The sequence below is a fragment of the Bufo bufo genome, chromosome 2 (genome assembly GCF_905171765.1).
Source record: "Bufo bufo chromosome 2, aBufBuf1.1, whole genome shotgun sequence".
NCBI lineage: Eukaryota > Metazoa > Chordata > Amphibia > Anura > Bufonidae > Bufo > Bufo bufo.
Genome location: NC_053390.1, coordinates 24,830,032 through 24,849,083, shown reverse-complemented (window position 1 = coordinate 24,849,083; position 19,052 = coordinate 24,830,032). Strand labels below are relative to the sequence as shown.

The 19,052-nt window shown below is 45.8% G+C and overlaps 1 protein-coding gene, 3 long non-coding RNA genes and 1 pseudogene across 5 annotated transcripts in view; 2 read left to right on the top strand and 3 right to left on the bottom strand.

The window, feature by feature from the left end:
- LOC120991191 overlaps window positions 1-7,238 on the bottom strand; it is a 29,165-nt gene extending 21,927 nt beyond the window's left edge. Inside the window, exon 1 of the long non-coding RNA XR_005776541.1 lies at window positions 7,182-7,238. This is a non-coding gene — a long non-coding RNA (uncharacterized LOC120991191). The remainder of the gene's footprint in view (window positions 1-7,181) is intronic.
- Window positions 1-10,180, top strand: part of LOC120991194 — a 29,975-nt gene extending 19,795 nt beyond the window's left edge. Inside the window, exons 4-5 of the long non-coding RNA XR_005776547.1 lie at window positions 9,695-9,808; window positions 10,123-10,180. This is a non-coding gene — a long non-coding RNA (uncharacterized LOC120991194). The remainder of the gene's footprint in view (window positions 1-9,694; window positions 9,809-10,122) is intronic.
- The window catches only part of LOC120991124 (zinc finger protein 585A-like), a 2,129,672-nt gene that overhangs the window by 506,197 nt on the left and 1,604,423 nt on the right, over window positions 1-19,052 (top strand). The window lies entirely within an intron of this gene.
- Window positions 1,648-4,978, bottom strand: LOC120991145 (annotated as a pseudogene).
- On the bottom strand, window positions 7,518-8,412 carry LOC120991180. 2 transcript variants are annotated; one of them, XR_005776528.1, is made up of 3 exons: window positions 8,358-8,412; window positions 7,883-7,996; window positions 7,518-7,568 (listed from the first exon to the last, which is right to left on the bottom strand). It is a non-coding gene; the product is annotated as an uncharacterized LOC120991180 (long non-coding RNA). The 2 variants fall into 2 exon arrangements; XR_005776529.1 differs by having other exon boundaries at window positions 7,883-8,007; window positions 8,358-8,372.

Below are 19,052 nucleotides of genomic sequence, written 5' to 3'. Positions count from 1 at the left end.
TACCTGACCACACCACCAGGCAAAGCCATCATCGTCTTCCATGGGCCAGGGAGCATCTACACTGAACGAGGGACTAGAGGGCCTCAGTACTATTCCCTGATGAAAGTTGATTCATGCTGAGCAGAAATGATGGCCGCCAACGATGTTGGAGACGTCAAGGAGACCACTATGCATCAGCCACTTTTGTTACCAGATGAGCCTTTGATGGTGGCGGTGTTACAGTGTGGGCAGATGTGTCTAGTCAATACAAAATTGCCCTACACTTTGTGAATGGTCCAGTGACAAGCCCATACTAATTAAATAACATCATTAATCCAGTCATTGTGCCTCTGCATGAACACAGGCCTAATTTCATCTTCATGGACAACAATGTACCAGCTAATCAAGGTCACATCATGAGGGAATGGCCGCTGAAGACTGGGGTACCTCAAATAGAATGGCCTGCACTTTCTCCAGACCTGAATCCCATTGAAAACCTATGGGATCCGCTGAGTCGCCGCGTAGAGGCTCATAATTCTGTACCCCAAAACCTTCAAGTAAAGTGGGATGCCATACCTCAGTGGACAATAAGTCGACTTGTGAACAGCATGAGACGTCATTGTCAAGCTATAATTGATGCTCAAGGCCAAATGACACGTTATTGTGACATTTTTTTATGGGGGTATACCCACTGCTGGTGTTGCCTCTTGTTTTAATCAAATTGTTTGGGATGAGGAAATCATCATTGCTGCTTCTCCTTAAATGCCCTACTTTTATGATATATCACTGTAGCGTGAACTTTTTATGTTTTCCATAAATTTCACCTGAAAGCCAAATGTCCCTAACTTTTTGTGAGTAGTTGTATAAAACAATTACATGGAGAGCATTTTTACTTTTCCCCAGATCCCTTTGGTGTCTCCTGCAGTGTGGGAGGATATGAATCCAGTGATAAGAAGCAAGGTTCGTGGGGACAATTCATCTTCACTGTTTCGACCTAGTTCCATCCAAAAAATAAAACATCTTATTGGCTGTTTAAGATCCATGAATAACCTGATATGTTAAAATATGTGAAAACATTGTTTCTCCTGTGTGAATTCTTTCCTGTAAAAAAACATTTGATTTATGTGTAAAACATGTCCCATATTCGGAACATGAATATGGTTTCTCTCCTGGGTGAATTCTCTCATGTTTCACAAGATATGACTTTTGTGTAAGGCTACTTTCACACACGCTTGGCGAGGATCCGTCATGGATCTGCACAGACGGATCCGTTCATATAATACAACCGTCAGCATCCGTTCAGAATGGATCCATTTGTATTATCTTTAACATAGCCAAGACGGATCCGTCTTGAACACCATTGAAAGTCAGTGAAGGACGGATCCATTTTCTATTGTGCCAGATTGTGTCATAGAAAACGGATCCGTCCCCATTGACTTACATTGTGTGTCAGAACGGATCCTTTTTGCTCAGTTTCGCCAGACGGACACCAAAACGCTGCAAGCAGCATTTTGGTGTCCGCATCCAAAGCGGAATGGAGACGTTAAAAAGGCAAACTGATGCATTCTGAGCGGATCCTTTTCCATTGAGAATGCATTAGGGCAAAACTGACTGTTTGGAGCGCCGGTGAGAGCCCTGAACGGATCTCACAAACGGAAAAGCCAAAACGCCAGTGTGAAAGTAGTCTAAAGCTTTTCCTACATTCTGAACAAAAATACATCTTCTCTCCTATGTGAGTTCTCAAATATGTTTCAAGACTTGATTTAATGAAAAGCACTTCCTACATTCGAAACAACGGCTTCTCTCCTGTGTGGATTTTCATATGTTTAACAAAATCTCATTTATGCCAAAAGTATTTCCCACATTCTCAACATGAATATGACTTCTTGCATGTTTAACAAGATCTGATTTCTGTGAAAAGCACTTCCCACATTCCAAACACGAATATGGCTTCTCTCCTGTGTGAATTCTCACATGTTTAACAAGATCTGTTTTAAATGAAAAGTGCTTCCCACATTCTGAGCATGAATATGCTTTCTCTCCTGTGTGAACTCTCTCATGTTTAACAAGATCTGATGTTTGTGTAAAACATTTCCCACATTCTGAACATGAATATGGCTTCTGTCCTGTGTGAATTCTCTCATGCACAACAAGATTTGATTTTCGTGTAAAACATTTCCCACATTCTGAACATGAAAATGGCTTCTCTCCTGTGTGAATTTTCTTATGGGAAACAAGACTTGATTTATATGTAAAACATTTCTCACATTCTGAACAAGAATATGGTCTCTCTCCTGTGTGACTTCTCTCATGTTTAACAACAGTTGATTTTTCTGTAAAGCACTTCCCACATTTTGAACAGGAGTATGGCTTCTCTCCCGTGTGAATTCTCTGGTGTGTGACAAAATTTGATTTGTATGTAAAACATTTCCCACATTCTAAACATGAATATGGTCTCTCTCCTCTGTGACTTCTTTCATGTATAACAAGACTTGATTTTTCTGTAAAGCACTTCCCACATTTTAAACAGGAGTATGGCTTCTCTCCGGTGTGAAGTCTCTGATGTGAAACAAGATGTGATTTCTTTCTAAAGCATTTCCCACATTCTGAACATGAATATTGTTTCTCTCCTGTGTGACTTCTCTCATGCGTAACAAGACTTGATTTTTGTGTAAAACATTTCCCACATTCTGAACATGAATATGGCTTCTCTCCTGTGTGAATTTTTATATGTTTAACAAGATCTGATTGATGTGGAAAGTGCTTCCCACATTCTGAACATGAATATGGCTTATCTCCTGTGTGAAATCTCTGATGTTTAACAAGATTAGATTTTTGTGAAAAGTGCTTCCCACATTCTGAACATGAATATGGCTTCTCTCCTGTGTGAAGTCTCTGATGTGAAACAAGATGTGATTTCTTTCTAAAGCATTTCCCACATTCGGAACATGAATATGGCTTTTCCACTGCATGACTTCTCTCATGCTGAACAAGATTTGATTTTTCTGTGAAGCACTTCCCACATTCTGAACAAGAGTATGGCTTCTCCCCTGTGTGAATTATTTTGTGTGTATTAAGACCTGGGCTTTTTATGCACTTTTTACCCCTTTTCTGACCAGTACTTGTGGTAGCATTCTGTGATTGGTGAGGAGAATGTTCCTCATGATTAGGGTGATTATATGATAGATCTCTCCTGTGAAGTCCTGGATGTACATTGAGTTTTTCTCCCGAACAGTGCTGCATGATATCTTTATTTTCTACATTATAATGTAGTGATAACGTGACGTTTTCCCCAGAATTCTTACTGGTATTATCTGTTAAGACAAAAATTATAATGTTTTTTTTTCCAAGCTACAGATTAGACAAACATATAACATTCCTATTAAGCTGGAAGTGGATAACGCTTGAACTAGAGGTATAGGCTATTCACTTTGAATCTACTCCTGGTCTTGGCTTAAAAAACAATGTACCAAAAACCGCTTAACTGGGTCGATTATGACCTAAATCAAAATGAGTGCTTTTTCATAATAATATATTTTTTATCTATTGCCATGCTTGTGCTTCTTTCTGGGAAAAATATATGAAAATTAGCACATCTTACATCTGCTGGCATCAGATAGGCTTATGAAAGCTAATTTGATTATATTTCCCAGAAACCCATGTGAGTGTTGTCTGCCCAGAAACTCCTCACACATACTAGGCACTCTCCATAATGAAACAAACATGAGCAAGATTAGGTCAAATACTTGTTCATTGGGTGACCATGTCTTTTGGAGGGCACCTATAATCATTGTTTCTGTGCAGCAGATTGGCCCAAGGAAATAGGGATCTGCTGCCCAGAAATAATTATTTTCTACAGGAAAAGGATTGCTGTAGCGATTGCTTTTCCCCATACAGCAGATGTAATTGCTGCATATAAATACAGCCCTTATCTCTGTTGACAACTGGCAGTTATTGGGAACATTTGGTTCATTCCCAATAACTGCCTGACACATCTGTCCATGACTGTTCATGAGTCTGGATTTTGATTTGGATTAATTGTTCAGCCCTAAGTAGTTTACATCTAGTCACAACTTATTAGGCTAGTTTCACACTAGCATTAAAATCATCTGCCAGGTTGCTCCGACACAGGAACAGCCTGCTGGCATTCATTATATCAGGGATAGCTGGATACTGCCTTTCGATGACGGAGCCCCAAAACTATAATGATGTAGTGCCCTGGAGCAGGGCTACTTTGAAGTCTGGACATTTGTGGACATTTACCTGTTTCCCCTATGCAAAGTTAGAAACTCCTCACTTTATTTGACTTGAAAGGGTTAACTAGAATTGACTTATACTGTTTAATACTGTGCAACTGCATTTTATATATGATATCTATCCTGCTCATTTGCATTGTATTTGCATAGTACTATGGGTTAATAAATACTGAGAGACTTTTAGGACTTTGAATGAGAAGCTGGTAATTTTCCACAGCTGCCATAGGGTATAAACAAGAACATGTTTTGGAGGGAAAAAGCCAGACTTGTTTACCACCAAAACCAGACAGACTGACCTTTTGAAAGTCTGATTAAGCTCTGTTGTTATGTCTGGAAACTTGTTTTTGTCGGGAAAAACTGCTATGTCATTGCTAATGGCGAGATGAGACAATCCATTTAACCCTTTCCAGTACAATGCTGAATATGTATTTCATTCTGATAGCACAGACACAAAAGCTGTGCCCACATAATCCCCGGTGGGTGTGTGGATGTGACTGACTGCCATGTCCTGCAGGAACAGCCGGGATGAGAGAAGAATCTGATCAGAGATCACTGTCAGCTGGATAAGGAGAACACTTCATGATGTGATGGGGACATCTCCAATCAAAGAGCAGCGCAGCAGCCGGTGATCAGATTCTCCTCCTGCCCTGAAGGCACCAAGGACAGAATCTGAAGTCACTTTCTCCATTCATGATTCCATACCTGTGGTGACATCTCCTGGAATGTCCTCCTCCACCTCACTCTTACACGGGGGATCGCCCATCATCCGCTCTTCTTCATCCTCTACTTTAATATCAGTCAGATCTTCCCCCTGATTTATCATCTGTAACAATTCAGTACAATACAGCGGACAGGTGGGAAATCTAACAGATCCACATAAGAGACCCCCACAATCTATGACCCCTCTATGACTGCAGGACCCCCCTATATAGATGTGTATAGGGCTCAGCTCCATCTACCTGAGGATTCTCTAAGACCTTCTTCTCTGGACAGTCCTGGGAATACAGAGGACAGGGACATCTCTCTGGTGGATTTCTCCTCCTGGATCCATCTGTGGAGACACAAGCACACGGTGACTGAATACATGGCCTCCTGTAGATCAGACTCTTCTCTCAGCTCCTTCACTTCTAGATTTAGTTATCAGGGGAAATAACAATATTCTGTCTCTCACCACCTGTGCCGAGGTCCCAGCACCTAGCAGTTTATTTTTATATTTTTTCGATTCAATGTACATCCTCCATTACATGTCACTGCACACACATGTACACACTGCACATGACGGCTCTTACCTTGTGATATAAGAGGCTGGTGCTCCTCCATTACATGTCACTGCACACACGTGTATACACTGCACATGACGGCTCTTACCTTGTGATATAAGAGGCTGGTGCTCCTCCATTACATGTCACTGCACACACGTGTATACACTGCACATGACGGCTCTTACCTTGTGTTATAAGAGGCTGGTGCTCCTCCATTACATGTCACTGCACACACGTGTATACACTACACATGACGCTCTTACCCTGTGATATAAGAGGCTGGTGCTCCTCCATTACATGTCACTGCACACACGTGTATACACTGCACATGACTGGTCTTACCTTGTGATATAAGAGGCTGGTGCTCCTCCATTACATGTCACTGCACACACGTGTATATACTGCACATGACGGCTCTTACCTTGTGATATAAGAGGCTGGTGCTCCTCCATTACATGTCACTGCACACACGTGTACACACTGCACATAACGGGTCTTACCTTGTGATATAAGAGGCTGGTGCTCCTCCATTACATGTCACTGCACACACGTGTATACACTGCACATGACGGCTCTTACCTTGTGATATAAGAGGCTGGTGCTCCTCCATTACATGTCACTGCACACACGTGTATACACTGCACATGACGGCTCTTACCCTGTGATATAGAGGCTGGTGCTCCTCCATTACATGTCACTGCACACACGTGTATACACTGCACATGACGGCTCTTACCCTGTGATATAAGAGGCTGGTGCTCCTCCATTACATGTCACTGCACACACGTGTACACACTGCACATGACGGGTCTTACCTTGTGATATAAGAGGCTGGTGCTCATCCATTACATGTCACTGCACACACGTGTACACACTGCACATGACGGGTCTTACCTTGTGATATAAGAGGCTGGTGCTCCTCCATTACATGACACTGCACACACGTGTATACACTGCACATGACGGCTCTTACCTTGTGATATAAGAGGCTGGTGGTCCTCCATTACATGTCACTGCACACACGTGTATACACTGCACATGACGGCTCTTACCTTGTGATATAAGAGGCTGGTGCTCCTCCATTACATGTCACTGCACACACGTGTATACACTGCACATGACGGCTCTTACCTTGTAATATAAGAGGCTGGTGCTCCTCCATTACATGTCACTGCACACACGTGTATACACTGCACATGGCTGCTCTTACCTTGTGATATAAGAGGCTGGTGCTCCTCCATTACCTATCACTGCACACACGTGTATACACTGCACATGACGGCTCTTACCTTGTGATATAAGAGGCTGGTGCTCCTCCATTACATGTCACTGCACACACGTGTAGACACTGCACATGACGGCTCTTACCCTGTGATATAAGAGGCTGGTGCTCCTCCATTACATGTCACTGCACACACGTGTATACACTGCACATGACGGCTCTTACCCTGTGATATAAGAGGCTGGTGCTCCTCCATTACATGTCACTGCACACACGTGTATACACTGCACATGACGGGTCTTACCTTGTGATATAAGAGGCTGGTGCTCCTCCATTACATGTCACTGCACACACGTGTATACACTGCACATGACGGCTCTTACCTTGTGATATAAGAGGCTGGTGCTCCTCCATTACATGTCACTGCACACACGTGTATACACTGCACATGACGGCTCTTACCCTGTGATATAAGAGGCTGGTGCTCCTCCATCATGGCCTCCTTGTACAGATCCTTGTGTCCTTCTATATACTCCCACTCCTCCATGGAGAAATAGACAGTGACGTCCTGACACCTTAGAGGAACCTGACAACACAATGACACCGTCATCACCCAGACCCCTCCAGTGCTGTTACTGGAGAATTTCCCAGCATTCCCAGCAGTGTCACCTCTCCAGTCAGCAGCTCCATCATCTTGTGGGTGAGATCTAGGATCTTCTGCTCATGTATCAGGGGGTGAGGGGGAGGCTCTGTGATGGGGGGAGGGGTCCTGCTCCTCCCTCCTGACTCCTGGAGATGGATGATGGGAGTCACACAGTCCCCCGATGTCTTCTTCACTATTGTGTACTCCTGTGGATGGAGAGAGACACTTAGGGAATAAACCCTTCAGGGGCCATGTGCTCTCCTCCGGCCCTTTCCTCCTGGTACAACGTGCCTACTTACCTTCTCATGGCTCCTACAACATGACTATTGGTCACTGGTCACATGATACATCACTCACCATACTGGGGGCTGATCTTCAGGTTCTCCGTCACTTGGAAGGTCTGGAGGCCGTTCTCCAGGACCCTGGACTCTTCCTATCACTTCCTATGATGGATTCTCCTTCCCGATGTCTGATTTGTTACAGAATACAATAAAGAGGAGAGAAATCTAGAAAAGTTTACCTCTCCGCTCAGCAGGGAGATGATCTCCAAGGTGAGGTCTAATATTCTTCTGCTGATCTCCTTCCTGTCCATCCTTGGTGGCTCATTCAGGAGAAGGCTCGTATTGCTGGTTTTCTTCTTACCCCCTCCATGTCCCATGTCCCCTATAATGAGGGCGAGAAAAAGTACAACTCATCCGGCAAAACTCAGACCCTCATAAAGCTGCACTGACGGGAAAACCCTGAGCTCCGGGTGTATCTAAGCTCTTGGCAGTGCAGTGTGTATCTAAGCTCCTGGAGGTGAAAACCTCATTCACATGGAGCAGATTCTCTCATCCAGCACAGAATGATGACAACCCCCACTATCCCCACTACTACTCCCCCCATCATACTAATCTGAGGAGCGGAGAAGGATTCCTTGTGTGTAATGGAGGAGAATCTCCAGAGGTGACATGTCTGAGCTCTCCACCACACTGTCTCCTCACAGCTCATCTTACCTGCAGGCTGGAGGAATGGCTGATACCAGAGAGAACAAGAGCCCTGACTACCGACCAGGACCTGCCCAGTATCTGCTGCACTGCCAGAGCTGAAGGACCTGGGGTGACGTCACTGTCATGTGATCAGTGCAGGGGGCGGGGCCTAGCAGTGTTGAGAATAGTTGGTGAAGAGGACCTGGGGGGAGTGATGTCACTGTCATGTGATCAGTTTCTGATCACAACTGCCTTCCCCCTGCTGTAATTACATGACATCACCTCTAGATCCTTCACCACCTCTCCTCCTCTCCACTGCTGAGCCCCACCCCCTGCACTGATCACATGATGGTGACGTCACCTCAGGTCCTTCCCAATCACTTATCTGCTCCACAGCTGAGCTCCGCCCCCTGCACTGATCACATGGCGGTGACATCACCCCCGGGTCCTTCCCCACCTCCACTCCTCTCCACTGCTGAGCCCCGCCCCCTGCACTGATCACATGACGGTGACGTCACCGCAGGTCCTTCAGCTCTGGCAGTGCAGCAGATACTAGGCAGGTCCTGGTCGGTAGTCAGGGCTCTTGTTCTCTCTGGTATCAGCCATTCCTCCAGCCTGCAGGTAAGATGAGCTGTGAGGAGACAGTGTGGTGGAGAGCTCAGACATGTCACCTCTGGAGATTCTCCTCCATTATGCCTCATGCACACGAATGTATTTTGTTTCCGTGTCCGTTCCGTTTTTTTAGCGGATAGGATGCGGACCCATTCATTTCAATGGGTCCGCAAAAAATGCGTACAGCACACTGTGTGCTATCTGCATCCGTATATCTGTTCCATAGGAGCTAAAAAAAAAATGAGAACATGTCCTAATCTAGTCCGTTTTAGGCATTGTACCAATCTCTTTTTTTTTTTTGCTGATCTGCAACTTGCAGACAGCAAAACACATATGGTCGTGTGCATGTAGCCTTACACACAAGGAATCCTTCTCCGCTCCTCAGATTAGTATGATGGGGAAGTAGTAGTGGGGATAGTGGGGGTTGTCATCATTCTGTGCTGGATGAGAGAATCTGCTCCATGTGAATGAGGTTTTCACCTCCAGGAGCTTAGATACACACTGCACTGCCAGGAGCTTAGATACACACTGCACTGCCAGGAGCTTAGATACACACTGCACTGCCAGGAGCTTAGATACACACTGCACTGCCAAGAGCTTAGATACACACTGCACTGCCAAGAGCTTAGATACACCCGGAGCTCAGGGTTTTCCCGTCAGTGCAGCTTTATGAGGGTCTGAGTTTTGCGGGATGAGTTGTACTTTTTCTCGCCATCCTTATAGGGGACATGGGACATTGAGGGGGTAAGAAGAAAACCAGCAATACGACCCTTCTCCTGAATGATCCACCAATGATGGACAGGAAGGAGATCAGCAGAAGAATATTAGACCTCACCTTGGAGATCATCTCCCTGCTGAGCGGAGAGGTAAACTTTTCTAGATTTCTCTCCTCTTTATTGTATTCTGTAACAAGTCAGACATCGGAAAGGAGAATCCATCATAGGAAGTGATAGGAAGAGTCCAGGGTCATGGAGAACGGCCTCCAGACCTTCCAAGTGATGGAGAACCTGAAGATCAGCCACCAATATGGTGAGTGATGTGTCATGTGACCAGTGACCAATAGTCATGTTCTAGGAGCCATGAGAAGGTAAGTAGGCACGTTGTACCAGGAGGAGAGGGCCGGAGGAGAGCACATGGCCCCTGAAGGGTTTATTCCCTAAGTGTCTCTCTCCATCCACAGGAGTACACAATAGTGAAGAAGACATCGGGGGACTGTGTGACTCCCATCATCCATCTCCAGGAGTCAGGAGGACGGAGCAGGACCCCTCACCCCATCACAGAGCCTCCCCCTCACCCCCTGATACATGAGCAGAAGATCCTAGAACTCACCCACAAGATGATGGAGCTGCTGACTGGAGAGGTGACACTGCTGGGAATGCTGGGAAATTCTCCAGTAACAGCACTGGAGGGGTCTGGGTGATGACGGTGTCATTGTTTTGTCAGGTTCCTATAAGGTGTCAGGATGTCACTGTCTATTTCTCCATGGAGGAGTGGGAGTATATAGAAGGACACAAGGATCTGTACAAGGAGGCCATGATGGAGGAGCACCAGCCTCTTATATCACAAGGTAAGAGCCGTCATGTGCAGTGTGTACACGTGTGTGCAGTGACATGTAATGGAGGAGCACCAGCCTCTTATATCACAAGGTAAGAGCCGTCATGTGCAGTGTATACACGTGTGTGCAGTGACATGTAATGGAGGAGCACCAGCCTCTTATATCACAGGGTAAGAGCCGTCATGTGCAGTGTATACACGTGTGTGCAGTGACATGTAATGGAGGAGCACCAGCCTCTTATATCACAAGGTAAGAACCGTCATGTGCAGTGTATACACGTGTGTGCAGTGACATGTAATGGAGGAGCACCAGCCTCTTATATCACAAGGTAAGAGCCGTCATGTGCAGTGTATACACGTGTGTGCAGTGACATGTAATGGAGGAGCACCAGCCTCTTATATCACAAGGTAAGAGCCGTCATGTGCAGTGTATACACGTGTGTGCAGTGACATGTAATGGAGGAGCACCAGCCTCTTATATCACAAGGTAAGAGCCGTCATGTGCAGTGTATACACGTGTGTGCAGTGACATGTAATGGAGGAGCACCAGCCTCTTATATCACAAGGTAAGAGCCGTCATGTGCAGTGTATACACGTGTGTGCAGTGACATGTAATGGAGGAACACCAGCCTCTTATATCACAGGGTAAGAGCCGTCATGTGCAGTGTATACACGTGTGTGCAGTGACATGTAATGGAGGAGCACCAGCCTCTTATATCACAAGGTAAGAGCCGTCATGTGCAGTGTATACACGTGTGTGCAGTGACATGTAATGGAGGAGAACCAGCCTCTTATATCACAAGGTAAGACCCTTCATGTGCAGTGTATACACGTGTGTGCAGTGACATGTAATGGAGGAGCACCAGCCTCTTATATCACAAGGTAAGAGCCGTCATGTGCAGTGTGTACACGTGTGTGCAGTGACATGTAATGGAGGAGCACCAGCCTCTTATATCACAAGGTAAGAGCCGTCATGTGCAGTGTATACACGTGTGTGCAGTGACATGTAATGGAGGAGCACCAGCCTCTTATATCACAAGGTAAGAGCCGTCATGTGCAGTGTATACACGTGTGTGCAGTGACATGTAATGGAGGAGCACCAGCCTCTTATATCACAAGGTAAGAGCCGTCATGTGCAGTGTATACACGTGTGTGCAGTGACATGTAATGGAGGAGCACCAGCCTCTTATATCACAAGGTAAGAGCCGTCATGTGCAGTGTATACACGTGTGTGCAGTGACATGTAATGGAGGAGCACCAGCCTCTTATATCACAAGGTAAGAGCCGTCATGTGCAGTGTATACACGTGTGTGCAGTGACATGTAATGGAGGAGCACTAGCCTCTTATATCACAAGGTAAGACCCTTCATGTGCAGTGTATACACGTGTGTGCAGTGACATGTAATGGAGGAGCACCAGCCTCTTATATCACAAGGTAAGAGCCGTCATGTGCAGTGCATACACGTGTGTGCAGTGACATGTAATGGAGGAGCACCAGCCTCTTATATCACAAGGTAAGAGCCGTCACTTGCAGTGTATACACGTGTGTGCAGTGACATGTAATGGAGGAGCACCAGCCTCTTATATCACAAGGTAAGAGCCGTCATGTGCAGTGTATACACGTGTGTGCAGTGACATGTAATGGAGGAGCACCAGCCTCTTATATCACAGGGTAAGAGCCGTCATGTGCAGTGTATACACGTGTGTGCAGTAACATGTAATGGAGGAGCACCAGCCTCTTATATCACAAGGTAAGAGCCGTCATGTGCAGTGTATACACGTGTGTGCAGTGACATGTAATGGAGGAGCACCAGCCTCTTATATCACAAGGTAAGAGCCGTCATGTGCAGTGTATATACGTGTGTGCAGTGACATGTAATGGAGGAGCACCAGCCTCTTATATCACAAGGTAAGAGCCGTCATGTGCAGTGTATACACGTGTGTGCAGTGACATGTAATGGAGGAGCACCAGCCTCTTATATCACAAGGTAAGACCCTTCATGTGCAGTGTATACACTTGTGTGCAGTGACATGTAATGGAGGAGCACCAGCCTCTTATATCACAAGGTAAGAGCCGTCATGTGCAGTGCATACACGTGTGTGCAGTGACATGTAATGGAGGAGCACCAGCCTCTTATATCACAAGGTAAGAGCCGCCATGTGCAGTGTATACACGTGTGTGCAGTGATATGTAATGGAGGAGCACCAGCCTCTTATATCACAAGGTAAGAGCCGTCATGTGCAGTGTATACACGTGTGTGCAGTGACATGTAATGGAGGAGCACCAGCCTCTAATATCACAAGGTAAGAGCCGTCACTTGCAGTGTATACACGTGTGTGCAGTGACATGTAATGGAGGAGCACCAGCCTCTTATATCACAAGGTAAGAGCCGTCACGTGCAGTGTATACACGTGTGTGCAGTGACATGTAATGGAGGAGCACCAGCCTCTTATATCACAGGGTAAGAGCCGTCATGTGCAGTGTATACACGTGTGTGCAGTGACATGTAATGGAGGAGCACCAGCCTCTTATATCACAGGGTAAGAGCCGTCATGTGCAGTGTATACACGTGTGTGCAGTGACATGTAATGGAGGAGCACCAGCCTCTTATATCACAGGGTAAGAGCCGTCATGTGCAGTGTATACACGTGTGTGCAGTGACATGTAATGGAGGAGCACCAGCCTCTTATATCACAAGGTAAGAGCCGTCATGTGCAGTGTATACACGTGTGTGCAGTGACATGTAATGGAGGAGCACCAGCCTCTTATATCACAAGGTAAGAGCCGTCATGTGCAGTGTATACACGTGTGTGCAGTGACATGTAATGGAGGAGCACCAGCCTCTTATATCACAAGGTAAGAGCTGTCATGTGCAGTGTATACACGTGTGTGCAGTGACATGTAATAGAGGAGCACCAGCCTCTTATATCACAAGGTAAGAGCCGTCATGTGCAGTGTATACACGTGTGTGCCGTGACATGTAATGGAGGACCACCAGCCTCTTATATCACAAGGTAAGAGCCGTCATGTGCAGTGTATACACGTGTGTGCAGTGACATGTAATGGAGGAGCACCAGCCTCTTATATCACAAGGTAAGAGCCGTCATGTGCAGTGTATACACGTGTGTGCAGTGACATGTAATCATGAGCGAATGTTTCGAGATTCAGTTTCTTTCAGGTCACCAATTTGGTTAGGATTTGAATCAATTGTATCTGAACCAAAGTAGCTTCTATTGCCATAGACATTAGTATATAACACCCTCTAGTCTCCTTGGAATCCCCCCCCCAAGCTCTGGAATGCAATGACAATGAAAAGTAACTGATGTCTGAGTGATGCTGATAATACATAGCTGTGGGTAAACGCACGTTTGATGGCATTAACATACAGTTACAGTTTAACCCATAGAGGACCCGCGCCGTACATGTATGGCGCTGTGATCGGGCGAGTGCAGGAGATGCGAGTGACTGCCGGACCCCTGCTGCTTGTACCGGCATCGGTGAAATCAGCGATTCCGGTGCATTAACCCTTGATGTGCCGCGGTCAGCGCTGACCTCGGCACGTGCGATGTCTGTGCGGGAATCGGAGCTTCCATTGGGTCCCCGCACTGCTGTGACAGGGACCCGATGGTAGGGAAGGCAGCCCGATGCCTTCCTTAGACATCGTGGCTTCCTTCCGTGACAGCCTGTGAGATCCAGCCCCTGTATTACAGTGTGTAATACACTTACAGCTAATGCATCACAATACAGAAGTATAGTAGAGGGGATCAGACCCCCAAAAGCTGAAGTCCCAGAGTATAAAAAAATGTGAAAGTTTCAAGTAAAAAAATAAATAAAAGCGTTCTTTTCCCAAAATAAAGTAAAAATAGGGAAAAAAAAGAAAAGTAGACATATTCGGTATCGCCGCGTCCGTATCGACCGTCTCTATAAAAATATCACATGACCTAACCCCTCAGGTGGACACAGTAAAAAAATAAAATAAAAACATTGCCAAAAAAGCAATTTTTTGTCATCTTACATCACAAAAATTGCAACACCAAGCGATCAAAAAGGCGTTTGCCCCCCAAAATAGTACCAATCTAACCGTCACCCCATCCCGCTAAAAATGAGCCCCTACTTAAGGGTACTTTCATACTAGCGTTTTTGTTTTCCTTTATTGAGTTCTGTCACAGGGGCTCAGTACCGGAAAAAAAACTGATCAGTTTTATCCTAATGCATTCTAAATGGAGAGCGATCCGTTCAGGATGCATCAGTTCAGTTCCTCTTACATTTTTTGGCCGGAGAAAATACCGCAGCATGCTGCATTTTTCTCTTCTGTCAAAAATCCTGAACACTTGCCAGAATGCCGGATCCGGCATTATTTTCCATTGAAATGCATTAATGCCGGCCCCAAGTGTTCCAGCAAAACGGATCTCGTTTTGTGGTCTGCACATGCGCAGACCTTTAAAAATGAGAAATAAATAAATACCGGATCCGTTTTTCCGGATGACAACCGGAAAGACGGATCCGGTATTGCAATGCATTTGTGAGACGGGTCCGCATCCGGATCTGTCTCACAAATGCATCCATTTGCGTCTGGATTTCCAGACGGAACTGCCTGCCAGAATCCTCTGCCACAAGTGTGAAAGTACCCTAAGACAATTGCCCAAAAAATTATTATTATTATTTATTATTCATTCATTCATTCCCTGGCGCTGTACATATGATAAGCGGTGCACATACATAATACAGACAATTGCACTATGCATGAACAAGACGAGTTACAAACTGGTACAGAAGGAGAGAGGGCCCTGCCCGTGAGGGCTTACAATCTACATGGTATGGGAGAAGGACACAGTAGGTGCGGGTGAAGTTGGTCATGGCGGTATAGAGGCAGCAGGGTCACTGGTTGTAGGCTTGTCTGAAGAGGTGGGTTTTCAGGTTTCTTTTGAAGGATTCCACTGTAGGTGAGAGTCTGATATGTTGGGGTAGCGAGTTCCAGAGTATGGGGGATGCACGGGAGAAATCTTGGAGGCAATTGTGGGAAGAGGCGAAAAGAGGAGAGAAGGAGGTCTTGTGAGGATCGGAGAGTGCGTGTGGGGGTGTATCAGGAAAGTAGCTCAGAGATGTAGGGAGGGGACAGGTTGTGGACGGCCTTGTATGTACTTGTTAGTACTTTGAAGTGAATTCGCTGGGCAATAGGGAGCCAGTGAAGGTATTGGCAGAGGGGAGAGGCAGAGGAGTAACAGGGTGAGAGGTGGAATAGTCGGGCAGCAGAGTTGAGGATAGATTGGAGGGGTGCGAGAGTGCTAGATGGAAGGCCACAGAGGAGAGTGTTGCAGTAGTCTAGGCGGGAGATGATGAGGGCATGTACACGCATTTTCGCAGATTCAAAGTTAAGGAAAGCGCGGATGCGGGAGATGTTTTTGAGTTGGAGGCGGCACGTGGTGGAAAGGGCTTGGATGTGCAGTCCGAAGGAAAGGGCAGAATCCAAGGTCACTCCAAGGCAGCGGACTTGGTTGACAGCCATTGATCGTGATAGATAGGTCTGTTGAGGGGGTTGAACAAGATGGGGGAAAGATGATGAATTCTGTTTTATCCATGTTAAGTTTTAGAAAGCGAAAGGCGAAGAAGGATGATATAGAAGATAGACATTGTGGGATTCTTGATAGTAAGGTGGTGATGTCTGGACCAGAGAGGTAGATTTGTGTGTCGTCAGCGTAGGAGTGATACTGAAAGCCATGGGACACCAACAGAGAGGGAATGAGACGAGGAGGTGGTGCGGGAGTGGGAGACACAAAATGTCCGTTATGTGAGGTATGATGTGATCCAGGAGAGGGCCAGGTCAGTGATGCCAAGAGATGAGAGAGTTTGCAACAGAAGGGAGTGGTCAACAGTGTCGAAGGCAGAGGACAGGTCAAGGAGAAGGAGGACAGAGTATTGTTTCTTGGTTTTGGCTGTTAGTAGGTCATTGGTGACCTTGGTAAGGGCAGTCTCAGTCGAGTGGTGGGGTCAGAAGCCAGATTGTAGGCGGTTCAAAGAGGGAGCAGGAGGAGAGGTGAGAGGACAGTTCTGAATGGACATGTTGTTCAAGTAGCTTTGAGGCCTACGGAAAAAGTGATATGGGGCGATAACTGGACAAAGCAGATGGGTCAAGTGAAGTCTTTTTGAGGATGGGTGTAATGGTAGTGTGTTTAAAAGCAGAGGGAAAGACACCAGAGGTTAGTCATAGGTTGAAGAGATGAGTTAGGGCTGGGATAAACACTGTGGTGAGGTTAGGGATGAGATGGGATGGGATTTGGTCAAGTGCACAGGTGGTCAGATGAGATCTGGAGAGTATAGTGGAGAGTTTTTCTTCTGTAATGGTGGAGAAGCGGGTTTTGGGAGAAGAGGACCGAGCAGTTGTGTACTGAAGCTTTCTCTGATGTTGACTATCTTTTGTTTGAAGTATTTGGCAAAGTCCTCAGCTGAGATGAGAGTAGAGGGTGGGGGCGTTGGGGGACGGAGAAGGGAGTTAAAAGTGTTAAAAAGTTGTTTAGGGCTGTGGGCTAGGAAAGATATGAGAGATGAGAAGTAGGCCTGTTTTGCATCAGCGAGTGAGGATTTTAATATGAGGAGGGATTGCTTGTATGCGGTGAAATGATCTTTTGAATGGGATTTCTTCCATCGCCGCTCAGCAGCCCTGGAAGCTTGTCTGAGTTTTTTGGTCAGGTTGTTGTGCCAGGGTTGTCTGTTAATTTTTCGGGGTTTTGTTGTGTGTGAGGGGGGCAACAGTGTCCAGAGCTGTACTTATTGTGGTGTTATATAGGGTGGTGGCAGAATCTGGCTCTTGGAGGGAACAGATGGTAGAGAGTGGGAGAAGAGAGTCAGAAAGCAAGCGAAAGTCTAGATGTTTAAGGTTCCTGCGGGGGTGTGCTAGTGTGTGGACCGGGGGAGCAGCAGAAGAGACCAGTGAAGAGAAGGTTTGTAGGTTGTGGTCGCATAGGGGGAGAGGCGAATTAGAAAGGTTATATAGGGAGCAGAGGCGGGTTAAGATAAGATCCAGAGTGTGACCATCTCTGTGGGTGGGAGCGGAAGACCACTGTGATACGCCGAAGAAGGAAGAGAGCGACAGGAGTTTAGAGGCGGCCGAGTGGCATGTGTCAATAGGGATGTTAAAGTCACCCATGATGATAGTGGAGATGTCGGCAGAAAGAAAGTGTAGGAGCCAGGTGTTAAAGTGGTCAAGAAAGATAGTGGCTGGGCCTGGGGGGCGGTAAATGACAGCTAATTGAAGGTTGGAGGGAGAGTAGATGCGAACAGAGTGTACTTCAAATGAGGTGAGCGTAATGGAGGGTGGCAGTGGAGTTGGGCTGTAGGAGCAGGTGTCTGATAGGAGAAGACCAACTCCTCCACCATGTTTGAAGCCGGGGCGGGGGGTGTGAGTGAATTGAAATCCACTATATGAGAGTGCAGCAGGGGAGGAGGTGTCAGCCATGTTTCTGTGAGACCCAGAAAGGAATGTAGGACAGTTTATTACAGACAGAGCGTGCATTTCATAATGCTCCTGCAAGAGGAACCAAAGGAGCAGGGGTCAGAGGAATGGTTATTAGGTTTAAGGGGTTGTAGAAATTTGTAGAAGGAGATTTGTAGTAGGAGGTAGAGGTGATAGTGGGGATTTGCTGAGGGGGGCCTGGATTTGGAGAGATATCACCAGCAATAAGGAGAAGCAGAGAAAGTGTTAGTAGGTGAGAATAAGAGAGGGCAGGAGTTATCTGTGTGTGTTTGGGAAGGAAGTGTTTTATGTTGGCAAACAGGTTTGTGCAAGCTGTCAGATTAGAAGGTAAGATGGAGGGAGAGATGAATAGTTCCTTGCTGAGTGAATGGATGTGGGGGGATTTCAGGAAGTTGTGGGAAGAGTAAGATGAAAAATTTGAAACATTGTTTGCATTAACTATGTCTGTAATTACCTGTGGTCCCCTTCTGGTTACATTCTGGTATAATTCAGTATGTGCACTTAGGAGTTGCACTTGAGAGATGTTGCATTTGGAAAGACCAAGGTCTGGAAGACCTAGGAACTTAGATTTATACCACTTAGTGTTCAATCAGGTGTGACCAAGAGGGGAGGGGGCTACATTTGACCTAATCAAGGAGGACCAGATACAGGGTGAAATAGTCAATGTAAACAAATACTCAATAAATCCAGAGAGAGAGACATACCAGGTTTTAGAAAAAAAACTAAAAAAAACTATGGCTCTCACTATGCTCTCAGACTTTAAAAAAAAAAATATAAAAATCTATGGCTCTCAGACTGTGGAGACACTAAAACATGTTTTTTTTTTTGTTTCAAAAATGCTTTTATTGTGTTAAATGTAAAAAAAAAAAAAAAGTAGACCTATTAGGTATTGCCGTGTCTGTAACCACCTGCTCTATAAAAATACCATTTGACCATTTGACCATACCCCTCAAGTGAACAGTCAAAAAATTAAAATAAAACTGTGTCATCTTACATCACTAAAAGGTATTACCCCCCCCCCCCCCCAAAAAAATAGTACCAATTTAACCATCACCTTATCCTGCAAAAAATGAACCACCACATA